The sequence below is a fragment of the Papaver somniferum genome, chromosome 4, assembly GCF_003573695.1.
Source record: "Papaver somniferum cultivar HN1 chromosome 4, ASM357369v1, whole genome shotgun sequence".
In the NCBI taxonomy this organism is placed as follows: domain Eukaryota; kingdom Viridiplantae; phylum Streptophyta; class Magnoliopsida; order Ranunculales; family Papaveraceae; genus Papaver; species Papaver somniferum.
Genome location: NC_039361.1, coordinates 86,300,651 through 86,310,573, shown reverse-complemented (window position 1 = coordinate 86,310,573; position 9,923 = coordinate 86,300,651). Strand labels below are relative to the sequence as shown.

At 37.5% G+C, this 9,923-nt stretch overlaps 2 long non-coding RNA genes across 2 annotated transcripts; both read right to left on the bottom strand.

Moving 5' to 3' along the window:
- Window positions 1-5,393: 5,393 nt before the first annotated feature.
- LOC113274062 lies at window positions 5,394-6,339 on the bottom strand. The gene is made up of 3 exons (XR_003322747.1): window positions 6,217-6,339; window positions 6,047-6,084; window positions 5,394-5,441 (listed from the first exon to the last, which is right to left on the bottom strand). It is a non-coding gene; the product is annotated as an uncharacterized LOC113274062 (long non-coding RNA).
- A 10-nt stretch (window positions 6,340-6,349) lies between these two features.
- Window positions 6,350-7,136, bottom strand: LOC113274061. Its single transcript, XR_003322746.1, has 3 exons — window positions 7,118-7,136; window positions 6,662-6,743; window positions 6,350-6,407 (listed from the first exon to the last, which is right to left on the bottom strand). It is a non-coding gene; the product is annotated as an uncharacterized LOC113274061 (long non-coding RNA).
- Between the last annotated feature and the right edge of the window lie 2,787 nt (window positions 7,137-9,923).

The window sequence follows — 9,923 nt, the reverse complement described above, 5'->3', positions numbered from 1 at the left end:
AATCAGGTTTTCCAAAAACCTTAGGTTGAGCGACGTAGATTTCTTCCTTTAAGTTTCCATTTAGGAAGGTGGATTTAATGTCCATCTGAAACATCTTAACCTTAAGAAATCAAGCATGAGCTAATAATAATCGAATGGACTCAAGACGTGCTACAGGAGCAAAGTGATGCATGTCGTAACCACAACAAATTAATCAAGATATTTACCACTAATTAACCGGTAATAGAGAGGTAGTAAGAGATCGTTCCTACAAAGAGTTGTGTAATTGATATGTTATTTAGTTCAGCAAAATAATAAAAGACAAAAAGGATTGTTTGATTAAAGTAAAATAGAAAGAATAACAAATAAAAGAAAAAGATGATTAAGGAATCCTTCGCCGTTACCAAGCGATAACTGGATTAGTATACTTATCTATCTTCGTTAGAACCATTCATCACCAACCGTAGAATAACAACTAGCTCAGTGCTATCCCCAAAACTCCTTCTACCACAGATGCGGAAGCTCTCCAATATCAGATTCTATCCAACCGAACTACCAAGTAGTATCTCACTCAAGGTGTAATCCAATTGAACACTTTAGGATTTGTGAATTAGGTTGATCCCAGTAGTTAAACTCTTATCTCAAGGTTCACTTGCTGGTGTTATCTTCACTCGCAATTGCTCCACAGAATCCCTCTGCAAGGTCTCGCGATTTCTACTTGTGAATGAATTATTAGACGATTACTTATCTCCTAACCCAATACTAGCAATAGAACACCTAATAGATCAATCTAGCGTGCACTCCAGATCAATCCAATAATCATTCATATATATTAAATATGGTAAAGACAAGCGATAAGATGATTCAAACTTCGAACAAACTTGTATAATAATAAAGCTTCACGCTAGAACATTGTATTCATCCTTAATCAATCTCATGTTTACACCATTTCCCGGGTTCCCCCTAAAGGGATAAACCCTAAATATGAATGAAGAACAAAGTATAATACGGGATGTAGAGATATCCCAAATTAGGTTATGAAGTGTGTCTTATATAGGTCTCCAAATATAGGTGTGCCCGTGCTCAGAATCCCGGTCAAAAACATGTTCCGACCACTTTCCAAATACGCACCAAAAGTATAACCCAAATCTGTAAAGCATGTCAGTACCAAGGAACTGACAGTGTAATCCGTCTTCTATAAAACTTGGCCTGTCAGTTACATTAGACTGACAATGCATCCTTTAAAATCTTTCCACGACAGAAATTCCTTTTCTTCTTGTGTTTACTTAGAGAAGTTCCTATGGAATGAACAAACTCCAAGTTTGTTCATTTTGCTCCCACTATGGAATGAACAAACATGAAAATTGGATGTTCAAATCTACAAATTTGTTAGTTTGAACATTGAATCGGACCACCCAGCGCATGCTTGATGATAGGTTAGGAGATCGTGCCACATATACGGAGTTGAAAGGAAGATCGCTGGGGTTGGAGGGAAGCTCGCTGGAGTTGGAAAGAAAGTCGCTGGAGTTGGAAGGAAGAACGCCCCTCACATATTCTCTCTCCAAAACCTGGTTACTATAATTAGGGTTTATTTTACAAAACTAGTCATAAAAACCCAAGGTGACCAGACTTGTGGTACAAAAACCCCACTCAAATTTTGGGATTCATTAAAACTCAATCTTAAACTAAATTGATACAAAAACCCAAAGTTTAAAAAATTGATACAAAAACCCCAAATTTCAAAATTGGTTTCATCAAATTTTATGATGAAACCAAAAATTGGTTTCGTCAAATTCTATGAGGTTTCATTGAATTTTATGATGAAACCAAATTTTGGTTTCATTAAATTTTTTTTTGAGTTTTTGTGTTACTTTTGTTTTGACGGGTTTTTTTATGGATGGATAGTAACACCTTTGGGGTTATAACTCGCGGACCATTTATTTTATTAGTTAAATAATCTGTGGGACCAAACTCTTATTAGTTTATATTTATATAAATAAAATCATTAGTGGGACCCAACTATTATTAATAAAATCACTAGTGGGACCCTAAAATATCAGATTTGTTCATTTGGCCTTGTTTCCCATAGTGGAGAAGACAGTTTGTTCATCCACGTGGCTCAATAAATTTTTATTTTTGGTCATTGCCATAGGAACTGCCCTTATGGTTGTAAATCCTCACCGTATGTTCCATGTGATTGTATACGGAGGGGAAAACCCCACCGGAGCTTCAACTGGGATTATATACGGATGAGAATTCCCATACGTAAGTTTTCCTGTAACTTCTGCCAGCCAAACCAATTTCTCTCACTCAGACTCGACTGCTTATCTCTAATTAAGGCAACAGACTTCGTGTACTCCATTGTTTCCCTGTCTTAATCAGTAAACAATAATTCTCCCTGACTTCTTCTGAAAGCTCGAGCTCCATCACCTCATCATCCAACCTGTTATAACCCTCGGGCCATCCACCAGTCACCGCCAAGGTCGATCAATAACAACATCTCCATCTTCTATCACACTGCCAAACCCCATCCATCATTCAGCCTCCTTCATTCCGCTATCATATCAGTTCCCATCTCGAGTACCTTCTTAACCATCGTACATTGTCTCATCTTCTCGATCTATCATCCCAGCAACCAGCTCGTCACCACAGCACCATCAGCTTCAAATTCCATCTCGCGAATAACCCAACACCATTGCAGACTCAAGCCATCTCCATCATTCACACATCGCTGCCAACATCACCATTACGAGCTTCTACTCTTCACTGCCATTAATCGAGCTCAACTGCCAATATCTCGTCACCATTACCCCCGAGTTTATCACTTTCCTGAGCTTCTCCCAAACCTCGAGCACCACTGCATTGTAAGGAAACGGTGGGTTTCCTAAATTGGGTCAACTTCCATAAATAATATGGGTCGCCTAATGGACCATGGTTTCCTAGTATGAGTTGGTTTCCTAAACCAAGGAGGCTAATACTTGGGAACTAAGTTTGTGACTCCTATATAAGGAGGTCTAGGTTAAGTGTTTTTTGTCATAGAATCCTCAATGTAAATCTCGTAGAGATGTGAGGGATTCATCCCACCTATTGAGGTGGTTTTGTGAGAGACCTAATAGTGGAAGAAGTACATCATTATGGTGTTTATAGGATACTTATCGATGTTGGAAGATATGTCGTTATGGAGTATTCATGTGGAGATTTTGGTAAGACATATTGTTAAGGAGAAGATCATCTTGGTGGTGCTGGATTAGATTATTGGTGTTGAGCTGAAGGCGTCCATGATAATCTATATCAGGGTGTGCAGAGAAGATCGTCTCGTTGTGGTAGATAATGTGGTAAACATTATCTCGGATGGGTGAAGACGCTACTTTGGATCTTATAGGGTGCTTGTGAGAGTTCTTGTGTTCGGTCACGTTGTGGTGAGTTGATGGATTGATTTAGTCAATCAGTTGTGTAATTCTCAGTAGTGATTCTATAATGAATAAAGAGGTCGTAGCCGTTTGGTGGATGTAAAAAATATTACACACATTGTGTATATTGTCGAACCAAGTTAAATCCGTGAGTACTTTACTTTTTGTTGCTTTGTTTATGGCTTGCATCTATGTGGTTCTATTTCTTTTCTTCTTATCCTAGATCACAGTAAGGTTCATAGAGAAATCCGAGAGACCAAGTGTTTCTTGTTAGCTAATATGTTTCTGCAAGATTAGCACGTAGATGGATCTGAACCCCCAACATGCATCACTGCCGGCCGGTTGGTTATCAGCTTCTCCATCATTGCAACCATTGCCGAGCTCCAACAGACTTCAGTTCTTATCCATCTTTGATTTGCGTCTCGATCTCTATCTTCATTAACAACAACCATCAATCAACAACATCTCCCATTAAAAGCCAGTTGAACTTCATAATCTTCCATTCTCTTATATTACCGATAACCGCAGCTCCTTCTCTGCACCACAACGTCCCTGGTTTTCTCTTATCAGCATCACAACTAGCTCCTCCATCTCTCGCTGTAACATCATGATCATCATTCAGCCAACTCCGATCAACTGCCGTTTATTACTGCTGCACACGATTACCACTGGAAGCAACAATGTCGTTCCATCTCTCTCCCTTTTTTATCTCGAGCTCTTAATCACCTTCATAAACAACAAGCTTCAATCACCATCACTACTTCCAACCTCTTTCTCTCCTGTCCTAGCTCGAGCTTCTCCATCAATGGCGTTTCTCTGATCAGCGTTGTTGCTGTGTGCGTAGGGTAGAAGATATCGGGTGCCCTGAGTAACAAGCACGTCTGCCTTTAACACTTCCCATTTAATTGTCTGTCTTGTAAGATTGACAGTGCAGTTTCCTACATCATTCCCGTTGTATTGTCAGTTTTGAGGAACCGACAGGCTTAGCTTTTCGTTTCTCCCATAACTTCTTCATATGACATCGGATTGACTTCATTCTTTCTCCAGTGGCTTCGTCTCTTCGTCCTCTTCGAGATGACATCAAGAACTCTTGGATTCGAACGAGTTCCACTTGGTATTTTGCCTTTCTCCGTTTATAGCTAACTTCTTTCACTACGGGAAAAAACATAATTGACGACACAAGATAAGAGTTGCAGTACCCCTACGACAACTCCATTCCATGCATTGTGGAACGGGGGTATTGTAGAAAGTCCAAGTTTTTCGACAATGGATGACAAGTGTTGTAAAGGGTGATGTGATTCATGGTTCGACAATAGTTTGTCAATGTTGTGATTCTCTTTCGATTTTTTTTGATAACCTAACACAACTCTTGCTTGTATTGTAGAACAATCGTGGACAACATAAGTAGTATATCGTAGAAACATATACAACAAAAATTACCAGTATTATGAATAATATTTGCACAACACTTGTATGAATTGTCGAACTATCTTGGACAACACCTGGTTATGTCGTAAAGACATTTTTCACAACCTTTGGTATGTGTAGTTGAAATATGGAATACAACTCTTATTAGAAGTTGTGTGCATAAAACTATTTTGAAAAAAAAAATTATAGCTGAAACCGAATTGCATGAATTGCCGAAAGTATTTCACATTCACAGTAACATGCCAGTGTAGCACATTTACATTCATTCAAGTTAACCTACCACTCCAATTGCATTACCTAGCTAACTTCAAATCACCTTGTATGAAAGTGTGTAGCGCAACGAAAGAAAATAAAATGATAGATTCTTTGAACATGACTAAAAATATCATATAAATCGTACTTGCGCAAATTTATTCCATAGATGGAACAACTAGGTGCTGATTAAAGTACAAAAGAGTAACTATTCATTCATATACAACCAGCTATTGAAAACTGATGCTGAAGATGGTTGGTTGGACTCGAGACTCATGGAAAGATATTTTCTTCAACTTGGTCCACATTCTCCAGTTTACAGCTGCTTCTGTATGTTACAAGTTGTTGCTTTATTGAAAAGCAATTGTCACCCTACAATTCAAAGTTTGAACCACATATGAGAGACTGAAAAATCAGACTGAAGTTTCTGCAAGCATTAAGTTTTTCATCAAAGACATCCTAGGTTCCCACATATTTGCATTTGTTAGGCTTTCAGATCAGTGATACTAGGTTGTTGCAACTGTATTTACAGTTTTCTGCTATGTGGGAATGCTCACATAGCAAGAGTCAAGTAAACACACTAAGAAAATAATTAGGCAGATGTGAATTCCATGCAACAGCTTGAACCTGAAACAAGATGAAGTAATAACAAAAATGGAAAAACTACATATTGATAGAGCGGGCTGCCACGGACTTCCACTTTGTAATTGTAAGCTACATTATGGTCCTAATGGTTAAGAAAATTGGTTGTTCATTTCGTAGCAGCGATTGTTGATTTGTTTTTGTTCTCATGACAAAATTTCCATGGGATCTTATAAAGTCAAAGGATGGCCGAAAATTTTCCATGGGATGTTATTGCTGATGTGATTAGTTGGAGTGGTAATTATTATGGCATATGCAATATAAGCAATAGAGAAACTCAATCCTCAGTCCAGTTTCAATAACTTCAAAATTAATTAGGGAAGAATGAAAAATACCTAGAGAATCTTGGAGCAAGTGAGTGAGCTTTGAATTCCTGCACAAATTGGGAATATTCAAAAATCAGAATGTTAGTTTGGCATTAAGTAGAAAATTATAATCATATCAAACAAGCAAAATTAACAATATTAAATTTGTATCTTCATCAGATATCCTCATAAAAGATGACCTGAAAGGAATATGTGGGATTTTGGTCGCCAGCGCTGCTATCACACCTCCCAGTGCAGATAAGGATCTGTTAATAATTTGAGTTTCTTTCAGCGGATCTCCTTAAACGTCTGGCTTGGCTAATCTCTCATTTCCAGCAAGGTCATGAAGCCATAACTTGCTTCTTGTGTATTCTCCATTCATCAATCAATGCTGCATCATATACCACGATTGAATTTCTAGTAAAACAGCAGTTAAAATTTCACAACAACAAATAAAAAGGCCATATAGGTTTCTTACACAATTTGGTATCAGAAAATCATTAACTATAACTTTATCTATCTGTGTGGTTTGTTTCTCATGTCAATAAGAGAAGAAAAGGGGTACCATTTGGATCAGCTGTTGTGCTCTTTGATCGCAAAGATGTCACCAACTTTAAGATTCACAAACATAAATAGGATGCTAACCGTCACTATAAATCCAAAGAACATCAACGCCTTTAGCAGTCTGAAAATCTGTGCTGAACTTTCTCCTACCCAGTGACACTATCTGATTTGCGTAGCCCGGGAAGCAGAAAAGCATATACAAAATCAGCACTCATAGAGGAAATTAATAAGTTGTTGAGAATCAGCACTATGTAAGCAGTTAACGTGGAGCACATCTAGCTTGTCAAAGCAAGAAGAGCATAATAAAACATCAGATCCAATAGCTTATACTCAAAGGATGACAAGGGACAATTTATCGCTAAGGTTGGATGGAATAGGTCCATCGAAATTGTTGAACCCGGGTCCAAATTCTTTAATTGCTATAGGGATTGGTTCCAGAGAATGAGTTGTTGCGCAGTGGGAAAAGCTCAGTTAACATCCTTGCACAAGTGGGTTAATATAACTAAAGAAACTAGGCTAGTGCTCACAGATGCTTACATCAACTTCGTGTACAAAAGATTACAAATTTCAGAAGCCAGTGTTCCATCCAGAGAAAGATCCTTCAAAGCTCTGCAAGTAGAAGAAATTTCACATCGTTAATTCATATTCTCTCCACAAATCCAACAAACTTTTCTCTCTCACAAGGTTCAAGATCGATAAGATTAAGGTTGAAGCCCTATATGATTTTTCCCACAAACCATTGAATTTCCAACCTCCCACCAATACTACTACTTTTCAGTTCCAGGACTGAGATCTATGTCGTCAAGGGCAAATAAACTGACACGAGAAATTTACACTCCGCAAATCATGACAACAACAAATTTAAATTTACACAATAAAACAACCAATTTATCATGAACAGCAACAAAAACCCTAAATCAAAAGACAAAACCACTTACAAGACTAGTGGCATCGACGTTGTGTACAGAAACTCCAATTCCTCCAGCAGATTTACTAATAACATCACACTCCTTCATAGTGTCGTATATTCCTTCAATATTGTCCTCTATCATGCACACATGGAATCCTCTACTCAACTACAAATTCCAACAAAACCTCAAATAGTCAGAAAATTAATCCTAATATCAAAATAACAAACAAAAAAAAACATAACATACTTGAGGCCTTGGTGTCCTTGCATTGAAAAGAGTAGGAGAAGCATGGGCAAACCAACGCCGTGACATAAGATGATATGTTTTAGAACAGGATCAATATTGTCTTTGTGGATTCCAACAGCAACCTCAGGAGAAGAAACCTCCAACCAGCTTGGTGGTGTTCTGTATCAACCCAGATCAAACAGTCAATACCTTCTCACACCCAAAACACCCCTCCAACATTAAAATCATACCAACACATCAGAAATACAACAGATTTGTAAATTGAAGCTACTTTTTATTGTCAGTATATACCTGAATGAGTGATTTAGTTCTCTCTACTTCCATGTGTTAAAAGATAACGTCATTTTGTCTGTACTTAATTACAGGTTGTACATCTAAGCTGCAATCCTCAGAGAGTCCTTCCGAAAGTTAGACTTTAAGCCTTCCTCCGTCCTGATGTAAAGGAAATAAGAATCAAGTCAGATTCAAAATAGAGAGCTTAGAAATCTAAAATAGATCGCAATTAGACCTCAAATGGCTAAAAAGGAAGACCATTCAAAACAAAATTAGAAGGAACTAAGAGTTACGAAACAAAATTGGGAACTAGGGTTCCTGAGAAACTAAAAAAAACACGAAAATCAATAACAGAACTTGGAGATTGAAAATAATTTACCGCATAATTTAAGTTAAGATAATCGTTACGACGCTTACAGCTATTGATAGTTAAGGCACCCATGGTGACAAATCTTCAGAAATTCGTGTTCGAATCTTCAATATGAACAAAACCCATCTTTAATTTCTCCATTTCTAACTCAATTAACGATTCACTAAGAAAACCCTAGTTCTCGATTCATAACAGGACTCAATCTTCTTCTTCATAATTAGCAGAAACACCAACTCCTTCTTCTTTTATACATCCTCACGATTTAAATTTCCTCAAGCCATACCTCAATTTCACCTCTCGATTTTCAACTGAAGAAGAGCAGAGAAGAAGAACGAAAAAGAAGAAAGAAGAAGAGAGAATAAGAAGAGAAAATGAGTTTCAAAGAAGCCATTGCAATTTTATGAACCAAGAAGCTCTGGGAGGGTTCTGACTTCAAACTTAGCATGATACATCATCGAAATCGATAAATATGAATCTCAATGTCGATTCGAACTTCAAATTCGGTATAACGACAAACAAACTATGAATCATGAATCTTCAGGAGGGTTCTAACTTCAAACTTGGCATGATACATCATCGAAATCGATAAATATGAATCTCAGAGTCGATTCGAACTTCAAATATGGTATAACGACATAGAAAATATGAACCAAGAAGCTCTGGGAGGGTTCTGACTTCAAACTTAGCATGATACATCATCGAATCGATAAATTTGAAGCTCAATGTCGGTTTGAACTTCCTAAGAACGATGAATTCATTCATCTACAGCTAAGACTCCATCGGAATATTCTCCGAAACCTTAAACACACCACAAATTTGTTAACTTCGACATTGAACCTGGCTACGAGCTCAAAATCTGGCCGCGAGTAGACTACAATAAGTCGGAAACTGCGTAAGAACGATGAATCCACCCATCTACAAGTAAGATTTCATCGGAATATTCTCCGAAACCTTAAACACACTACAAATTAGACACTGAACCAGGCTCTGAGCTCGATAGTTGGTCGCGAGTGGACTATTATAAGTCGAAAACTTTATAGGAACGATGAATTCACCAATCTACAGATAAGATTCCATCAGAATATTCCATTTACAGGTAAGATTCCTTCGAGATATTCTACGAAACATTAAAAAAAATCATATTTCTGCATATTGTATGCGTACCCGGATCCAAGATCAAAACCTGGCCGTCGAATCCCCCAAACCTCATTTTTTCCCACATTCTATATTTTAACTTCAACAACACTTATAAGTGTTGTTATACGTTTCTATTAAAAAAAAAAAAAAACTAAACTTGTGAACTGTAAGGATGGTTGATGAGCTAGACATCCATGCATTAGGTTCATGTTCGAATCTCCCCTCTAACGTATTTTTCATTATCATATTTTTGTGTTCTTCAACAACACTTGTGAGAATTGTGATAGGCTAAGTCACTACACTTATGAAACAAAGTTGTTATACCTAAATGTCGTCACAACAGTTTTGCTAAAGGAGTTGTCGTTTGTTTTCTTAGCGCAACCCCTTATTCCTAAGAGTTGGTAGT